Raw genomic sequence first — 7,067 nt, forward strand, 5'->3', positions numbered from 1 at the left:
ACCGGCATGGTAGATCACACCTATTCTCCCAGCATTTGGAGGGAAAGACCCAAGGAGCAGGTATTGAAGACTATCTTTAGCTACGTAATGAGTTTCAAGGTCAGCCTAGCCTACTTGAGATCCAGTCTCAAATAAAAAAAATAAACAAAAATAAAATTTCCAGTCAAGATTTCAGAACTGTTTGTCTATTTCTTTTTCACTTCCAGTTCGTGGTACCACGCCCTCACCGGATCGAGTGCTCAAACACGTGGTCCCCAGAGGGTGGTCATGCTTTGGGGGCCGTGGGACCTTTAAGAAATGTTGCCTTCCCTTCTTGTAGGAGGGAATGGGGGGGGGGGGGAGTTGGGGGAAGGCTGGAGGGGCAGGAGGAGGGAGGAGGGAGATCTGTGATTGGTATGTAAAATGAATTTAAAAATTTCTTAGTCATAAAAAAAAGAAAAATTAAGCACCTCTTTGAATAAAATGTGTATGCATGGAAAAAAGAAAAGAAAAGAAAGAAATGTGGCCTTCCTGGCTGAAGGAGTCTACAAGGGCAAGCTTGGAAGGGGGTTTCCACTCCTGCTCCAGTTCTAGGCTGCCCAGCGTCCTGATCTGACAGCTCTGAAGGGCAGACCACCACAGACCAGATCAGCCCAGCTGCCCAGCCTTCACCACCGTGGTAGGACGCATTCCCTGAAAGTGAGGTGGGACAAGGAAAGGAAATTAAACTCCCCAACTCGCTCCTCTTGGGGATGTTGTCACAGTCATAAGAAAAGTAATTAGTATCATTCTCCAAGAAAGACTAGAAATCTGTTGTTATTAAATTTCTTTTATGAGGTAATTTTCCCTGTACTTTCGAGATGAGCGTGTTCCCCAGCAGACCAAGAGAAAGGAACAATGAGAACATGGGGCATCTCTGAGAGCAGCGCCTGAGTGACGCTCTACAGAGAACCTGTGTGAGACCCACTGAAATGAGGAGAACATTATTTTAATCAATTGGGTACCGTGTACAATAGCCATGAGAAATAAGATGTGAGCAAAATGATGTCACAAAGTCATGAGCTGATTTCTGTCGTTCCTTCCCTTATTTTCTTTATTTTCTTGGTTTTTTGTTTTTGTTTTTTGTTTTTTGTTTTTTTTTAAAGAAGATCTGACTCTATATCCCAAGTGGATCTTGAAGCTATGGGATGGTTCCCCTGCCTCTGTTTCCCAAATGCTTGGGTTACAGACATGAACTATCACACCTGACTTCTATTATCTTTAAGTAGTTAAATTTTGTCATCATAAAATGTACAAATCCCCCTATAGGTGATCTCATACTACGTGGTGACCCCTAACACATATACATATGAACATCACTAAGTAGGCTCAGCAGATCTGATTTGTATATTTATATATACATATGTGCACACATATTTGTGTGTGTGATAAAGATAATTAAACAAGAGATGATGAATTGGAGGGGACCTTCTGAGAGGGAGGAGGTAGAGGGTTGAAATTATGTAAATATAGTGCTTATGTATGAAATTCTCAAAAAGTTAAAATTTTTTAAATATATAAAATGAAAATAAAATATTCAAAATTATCTTAATTATGATTGATTTCAAATGAGACTAAACACACCATACAAATCTTTAAGTGAAAATTACATTTATAGAGTAAATTTATGCTTCTAGGTGATGTTTTTTTTAAGTGGTAAAATACCATAATGGTCATGTAACTCAAAATTGTGAAACACTCAACAAGTCAAATAAACAAAATGTCAGCAGGGACATTTATGTGTGTCATATTCACAGTAATGACATATTCTTAATACCTACATGTTTCTCTACCTTAAAACATTAACTGGAATTCTTTAAAAATTAACCAAACACAAGGGAGAAAATGTCTTGGCTGATCATAGCTGTGCTGCGCCAACTCATCAACTGAGCTAACAAAGTATTAAAAAATAAAAATGAGGGAAAATGAGAATGCTAACAGAGAAAAACCCATGTAATAGTAAAGAGGGGGTGGGAATCCTTGAAACATCAGGGAGCAGCCACAAGAAGAGAGTTGTTTTTTTTTTTTTTTTTTTTTAACACGAAGCCTGGCATCTCACAAATAACGTATGTTCCATATTATGTGGCAGTTGCTATGGTAACAACCTTTATTTTCTGAAACAGTACACAGATGTGTACAACATTCTAACTTGCTGGTTATAAATTACAGCTTTTCCCATAGTTCAATAACTTAAGAATTCTGTATTTTCCAAATCTCAGAAGTTCTGTTGTTATTAAATTTCTTTTATGAGATAATTTTCCCTGTACTTTCTAGATGAGTGTGTTCCCCAGCAGACCAAGAGAAAGGAACAATGAGAACATGGGGCATCTCTGAGAGCAGCGCCTGAGTGACGCTCTACAGAGAACCTGTGTGAGGCCCACTGAAATGAGGAGAACATTATTTTAATGAATTGGGTACTGTGTACAATAGCCATGAGAAATAAGATGTGAGCAAAATGATGTCACAAAGTCATGAGCTGATTTCTTATTATAAGGTGCTATATTTGCAGTTTTGAAATAAATGAGCATTATTTCTTAGAAATGTCATAGCATTAATATAATTTCCTAAGCTACAACGGCATGAGGAAGTGAATTAGCCTGGTTATTCGACTTCAAATGAAAATTTTTTTAATCTTGGAAGAATTTGAGTCTTGGAAAAGATTGTTTCACTACATCTAATAAGGCTTAACATCCTTTAGTTATGTCTGAAAACAGAGATTTTTTTTTTTCTGGTTAGGATTTAAAGAAAAAAAAACTCAACAGGCACTCACCACATAGTTTCTGCATACAGGGACCTGACTCTCCACACCTAGATGTATGTCTATGTATGTGTAAACATGCAGTATGGAAAATTTGGATTCTATAGGTGGTTTTTCCTATTGTGGAAATGTATATTATGTTTTCAGGTGCCAGGTCTGAGTGTTTCCTTTAAATAGTTCAGTCTGGGGTGTGACTTAGCAAAGGACCCCTTGCCTAGCCTGTATGAGAAGCCCTAAGCTCACATGTCAGTACAAAAAAAAAAAAAAAAAAAAATCAGATGGTTGGGTGGTAGCTTCTTAAGCCTTGCTGAACAGAGTCATCTCTCCAGCATCCATCATCATCCTGGGAGACATACTTGAAAAATAAGATCGCATAGTTAGCATTTATAGTTTCAAAAGCATGCTTACAAGCTAACAAGAAAGTTCTCATTTTAAAGAAGGCGTAAATATCCTTAATGAACAGCAGCAAAGCACCCCTGATCCTAAAGGTCCGGAATTATGCTGCCGAGAGATTTCTCTTAATACACAGGGAACATCTGGACATGCTAACCCAAGTCACAATGCAGTTAAACCCGAATCCAAAGCTGTCTTAGCAGCAGCCACAAGAAGAGCAACAATTGAATAACACGCACATAAGGAAACCCATTTTGAGAAGCTTACGCCATTAAGTGGTTGTTAGGATTTTTGCTAATGCTCTCCCCACACGCTCCTTTCTGTATCATTCTGAGAAGTATTAAAAACAGAGCATGACTAATCCATTCAAATCCTATGTTATCAAAGACAGTTATCACCTCACGGGGACTCACAGGCTAGAACTCAGGACCCAGCAGCAAGAGTGCTTCGTCGCCGGCTGCATTTTGAAAGTGTTGCTTAAATGATGCTCAAGTCATAAGATAATTACGAACTTCCTTCTCTTTCCTATTTGCACGGCGTATTTATTGAATCGCGCCATGTGCTTCTACAATAAAATGCTCTCTGCGTTGTCGCCTTTGTTCACCCAAAATAAAAGTGACAGTTATCCTTTTATAAGCTATTCCAAGAACATTTTCTCGTCTTTGAAGCTGATTGATGCACTACTTTAAATGCTCCTGCAAATATCTTTTCAATTCAAGTTTTTGCATAATGTAATAAGAAGATAAAAGAATTCTATACTTCAGCAAGAGCCATTACAAAGCGAGTAGAGACATTATCAAGGGCATTAACATGCCCTAATAGCAATCCACCCTTTTAACTGTCTGATGTAGAACATGTTCCCACCAAACCACCACAGATTATGGTAATTGGCTCCAATTTCTGAATCTTACATTGTAAAGTTACAAAGACTTAGGTAGAACCGAAAAACAAATGTAGAATACTCATCTTGCTACCCATCCCATTAGGAGATGTTTGCTCTCTACCTCTAGAGAGGATAGGTCTGATCCGCTGAACCATTTGTTCCTCGCTATAATATTTGTATCCTGCTTCATATATATATATACATATATATATACTTTTCAACTCACTGACACAAATACATTTTTTCACAAATGTTTCTAAGTCCAAAACATCACATAGCTTCTTCCCTCGGACTCTGTAACACATGAGTTATCTGTGCATGCCTGAGCCACACAGTCACCACTTTGTGTGTTCTCCCATCCAGGGAATGATACAAGAGAGGAGAAAGATGCTGCGTAGTTTTTCCTCACAATGTACTACTAAATTACAGTAGCCTTTCCATCCCAGCCGAGAGGAAATATCATCTCCAACTAATGTTGAGCCCAGATTCTGTTAAGTTAAATAGCAAAGAGAAAACAGTTCTTGTCTTTCTTGCTCTTTGGTAGGATGCAGGGCCGGGAGAAGTGCCACCAGCCAGGGCTGGATGATTAACCTGCAGTTGAGGTTGCCTTTCTAGGTGACTCGCCCATTGTGCAGGGGACGCTTCTGCGAAGCTGGCGCCAGCGACTTGCCTGCTTGAAGACACGCAGGTCTATCAGCATCCACAGTCGGCTCTGAGAAAGCTGTCATTTCATGCATCTAAAATAGCTTCTGATGCGATGTACAAGGTGTCAAGAAGGAATGAACAATAAAATAAAAGGCAAAGGAGGAGAACTATTTCAATTAAGAAGCGTTTCGAGACCGATCCTTGGAAATCACATAAAATAAAAGCTGCCAGGATCAATCTGTGCTTACAAGGTTGATTCTGTGGCACTTACATACAACCATACAGGCCAGGGAGAGAGGGTAGGGGGGAATTCAAATTATTCACAGGGCAGCTGAACTTTAAAATTTCATTTCTCACTAGGTATATATTTGGTTATTAAATTTGCCTAATGGATCTAGGGGAAATGTTTGTGTGACAGGTTAGAAAGAAAGAATGAGATTCTCACACAGGGAAAAAAAAAATGACATTTAATCTCCAGACCTATAAGAGTGAGTTTTCTGAATTTCTAAGGATTTAAACTTTAATTGCAGGTAATTAAAAGGCCTGTATAAATTTTGGGAATTTCCTTTTACTGCTACAACTTTTCTAGTGATTTCTGAATGTCGTTTTCAGAGAAAGATCAATATTTCTTCAAGGACTGCCCTATCACCCCAGTAATCAAATATGTTAAAGGTGAATTGAGGGGGGAAATCCTTATGAAATTTGAGGCAACCTTTGAGCCAAGAGTATAATAACATTAAATAAAAAGTAAGCATTATCAAAAATAAATAAATAAAACTCTAAATGTAGCTTCTATGAAGGATGTCACTTTCATTTTTCACTTTATTGTTTTCCTCTTAAATGCATCTATTTCAATTGACAGATAAAATTGTATCATACACAACATATTTTAGAGACTATAGATTTACCCATACAGTGTGAACTGTTTAAAATGGACAATTAACACTAGTACACCTTCAATTCGTTATTATTTTTTTTCACGCTTCGTACAAATAGTATGGGTCCAATTTGTTATTTTTATTTCATGCTTCGCATTGAAAGGGATATTGGGCAGAGAAAAGGATTATTTCACTCACTCTTCAACTAACTGACTTACCTGCTTTTGAGGTGTGACCCTTTCTGTGGTCTTTTTCTAGGACCTTTGTTCTTGAGAAAGGGAGAGAGAGAGGGAGGGAGAAAGAGAGAGAGGGGGGAATAAAGAAAGATCAAGTTTTTCTGAAGGGGAATACTTTTAAAAAATTCATTTGTTCCTCATCAAATCAAGAGCTTTTCCCGACATACAAACAATAAGAGAAACAGCCTGAGAGCTCCCTCCAATCAAAAGAAGAAAAATAAAACCAATGGGCCCACGATTTCCTTAATATACTTAAAAGAGATAAAACCCCATTGATGCTTCTAAAAATAAAAATGAAGAAAGGGCAACTTTATTGATCCCCCGCAAACCAACGAACGTGTACCTTATCGATAACACTAAACACCATCTAAGCCTTTGGTGATTTTCAACACAAAGTCTGCTCCTGAATGAAGGCTTAAATCATCGTATTAATATATTAGAGAGAAAATTACCATGGGAGACACTTGGAAATTAATTAAAAACCCTGCACTCAGTTTGTTTGTGAGAGAAGATAAATATCACACACGGGGAGAGATGCCTGACAACCACCCTAGTTTTCAGATCCCAAATTAGCCCCTGACAGCTACGTCTTTGTATGAGTCTCCTTGGGGTATGATAAGTAGAGCTGTGGAATATGAAGATTCCTGATAGAAGTATTTATTACTGACACTTCCGAAACATTCCATGTGTGGCATCAGCAAAGCATGCCTCACCTCAGACAGAAATGTCAGCTTTGCATCCAAGATTTTTTTCCCACCACTCCCCCACCGGCCCCTCGCCTCCCTCCCCATTCAGCACTACCCACCTTCTCCTCCGAATTATGGTATTTTTTTTTTCAGAAGTTCAACAGCAGCCCCTGGTGGAACTTGGTGGCTGCTTCAGCCTGTACGCAGTTCGAGCAGCTCCATCTAGCTGGTAAAATGAAAGGGTGTACATCAGTGTAACTTTCCACGGGTCAGGGACCAGAACACTGCCCCATTGTACGAATTCGGTGCTTCATAATGGTAATTTCAGCAAGTGTCAGGGGCTAAAGTCTTGAAAAAAATATATACACACCCTAAACAATAAACATCTAGCTAAGGTCTCATTCATTTTATGCGTGAAGACCAATAAATGACTGTTCTCTAATAATGATTACTGCAGAAGGAAGGAAGGAAGGGACTCCACACGGGTGGGCTGGAGAATCACCATTTTGTTTGGCTCATGCTGTGACAAATTCAACTCTGTCACTTAGCAAAATAAACCATACCAAGTGA

At 38.7% G+C, this 7,067-nt stretch overlaps 1 long non-coding RNA gene across 1 annotated transcript; it reads right to left on the bottom strand.

Moving 5' to 3' along the window:
• Positions 1-3,068: 3,068 nt before the first annotated feature.
• On the bottom strand, positions 3,069-6,709 carry LOC118585137. Its single transcript, XR_004945150.1, has 3 exons — positions 6,617-6,709; positions 5,794-5,843; positions 3,069-4,801 (listed from the first exon to the last, which is right to left on the bottom strand). It is a non-coding gene; the product is annotated as an uncharacterized LOC118585137 (long non-coding RNA).
• Between the last annotated feature and the right edge of the window lie 358 nt (positions 6,710-7,067).

Source organism: Onychomys torridus, chromosome 6 (genome assembly GCF_903995425.1).
Source record: "Onychomys torridus chromosome 6, mOncTor1.1, whole genome shotgun sequence".
NCBI classification, from domain to species: Eukaryota; Metazoa; Chordata; class Mammalia; order Rodentia; family Cricetidae; genus Onychomys; species Onychomys torridus.